Here is a 2456-nt window from a genome sequence, read left to right as displayed (position 1 = left end):
TCAACAGGCTCAAACACGGGTTGAAGCACTTGCACACGGGCGTGTCCCTATCGAGCCCAAGTCTAGTCCTATTCAGAAAAAGGTCACTCTTGAGGGTTTTGAAGCATTCTAAACCCTATATAAACATCCCAGGAGGTACCTAGAAAAGACACACAGAGTAAGAGGCAAGGAATTACTCGAAGAAAGCCGATTGATCCATCTCAGAAGCCAGATTATCCTTCAAGACTGAAAATCTCCCTTCAATTACCTTCAGGAGTTTTTGGGTTTTCTTTGTGTTTTGTTATCATTAATCTTCAGAGATGTTTTCTTTTACACTTATGAACTAAATCCCCTAAATACCTAAGGGGAATGAAACCTAAGACGGATCTTGTTATTATTTTTTGAATTATATGATAAATATTTGACTTGTTCTTAATTCTTACTTTAATATTCCAAGATATTGATTCAAGTATTGATGTGCTTATTCAGAGGAGCAAAAGTCCCTGTTTAAGAGTAGATCTAGCATAATTAAGCGGGGTTGATTGCACGGCTAGACATAGGGTGACATAATTTTACCAGATTAGGGTGAAACCTTATAAAGGAATCTATAGATCGAGTTAATGCAACACTAGGGGTTTTAATTAGAAAGAGATTTCAATTAATCAACCTAGGGTTAGAAGTTGTTAGTCTCGAGAGTGATAATAATATAACTTAGAGATTTCTACGGATCAAGTCAAGTGAATAAATCGTCTGATTCAGAGTCAATAACAATTGAAGTCTTGGTGGATTTTTCCCTTGGGTTTTTTCCAAATCATTCAGTTTTCCCAAAAGTTATTTCCCCAATTTACTTTTTGTGCATTCTTGGTTTAGTTAATTAATTTAGATAAAACAAACCCCTTTATTTTTAGGCTAGATAATAAAAATGAGAGTTAATACTAGTACTTTTAGTTCCTTTGGGTTTGACATCCCGGTCTTGCCATAAGCTATACTACTGTTCGATAAGGTGCATTTGCCTTTTTCGTGATAATAGTTAGTTTTCAAGAACGAACATTCATAAATTATAAAACTTATCACGATTTGCATCAATCAAGTTTTTGGCCCCATTTTTGGGGAACTAAGATATTAGGAACATTTAATTTTTATTACTTTAGCCATTTATTTTATTGCAATTTAAATTTTATTTTGATTTTTGTTACTAATTTTTCTTTTTCCTTTTGGCAGGTTTTTATAGTTTATGACTAGAAGAAACTTGTCGGGACCATTTCTTTTTGACAGTGAGATCGATTGCACAGCTCGCAAAAACCGAAGAGAAATAAGGCAAAGCCTAAGATTTATAGAGAAAGAGTAAGAGGACAATATTATCATCACAACCGAAGAGATGGCTAAAAATCAAGAAAATCCGCTACCTCCTGCGATTGCTACTGATCTAGTAAATCAGAATCCTACTCTACGTACTATGTATGATTATGCTAAACATACTTTAACAGGAACTAAGTCAAGTATAGTTAGGCCTGCTGTTGTTGCAAATAATTTTGAACTGAAACCTAACACGATTTAAATGATACAACAGTTTGTTTAATTTGATGGTTTGTAGGATGATGACCCAAACACTCATTTGGCAAAATTTTTGGAATTCTGCGATACTTTTAAAATCAATGGCGTTTCTGATGATGCCATTCACCTTCGGTTATTTCCCTTTTTGTTGAGGAACAAAGCTAAACAGTGGTTGAACTCGTTACCACGAGGGTCAATCACTACTTGGGAACAAATGACCGAAAAATTCTTACTTAAATATTTTTCGCTGGCTAAAACGACTAAGTTGAGGAATGATATCTCTTCTTTTCTACAGATGGATCTAGAAACACTCTATGATGCATGGGAGAGATACAAATATCTTTTGAGAAGGTGCCCTCACCATGGTTTACCACTCTGGCTACAATTTCAAACTTTTCACAATGGCCTGAATCCTTCGACTAGACAGATTATCGACGCAGCTGCTGGTGGGACTATCAATAACAAAACACCTTAAGTGGCTTACGGATTTATTGAAGAGATGTCACTGAATAACTATTAGTGGCAAGTCATGATAACAAAGCCGACAAAAGCAGCTGATGTTTTCAACCTCGACGCGGTTACTATGCTATCTAATCAGGTAGAACTTTTAAATAAAAAGATTGACGGTTTATATGGTTCTACTCAGGTACATCCAGTGATGAGATGTGATTCAAATGGAGGAGGAGTACACACAGAATATCAATCCTTCAACCCCAACACCGAGGAGGAACAAGTTCAATAATTCTAGACCTCAAAATAACCCATACAGTAATACTTATAATGCAGGTTGGAGGAACCATCCCAATGTCTCATGGGGTAGTCAAGGGAATCAAAGGCCACAACATCTTCTGGGTTTTTAACAACCACCTTACCAGTAGGAAAAGAAGTCAGACCTTGAGGAGATGCTAACAAAGTTTATCTTG

General features: G+C 36.0%; 1 non-coding gene across 1 annotated transcript; it reads right to left on the bottom strand.

The window, feature by feature from the left end:
• Positions 1–1795: 1795 nt before the first annotated feature.
• Positions 1796–1902, bottom strand: LOC128279932 (small nucleolar RNA R71). The gene has a single exon (XR_008270117.1). It is a non-coding gene; the product is annotated as a small nucleolar RNA R71 (small nucleolar RNA).
• Positions 1903–2456: the final 554 nt, after the last annotated feature.

This window comes from Gossypium arboreum, chromosome 8 (assembly GCF_025698485.1).
Source record: "Gossypium arboreum isolate Shixiya-1 chromosome 8, ASM2569848v2, whole genome shotgun sequence".
Lineage (NCBI taxonomy): Eukaryota > Viridiplantae > Streptophyta > Magnoliopsida > Malvales > Malvaceae > Gossypium > Gossypium arboreum.
This window is presented reverse-complemented; position numbering and strand designations above follow the sequence as displayed.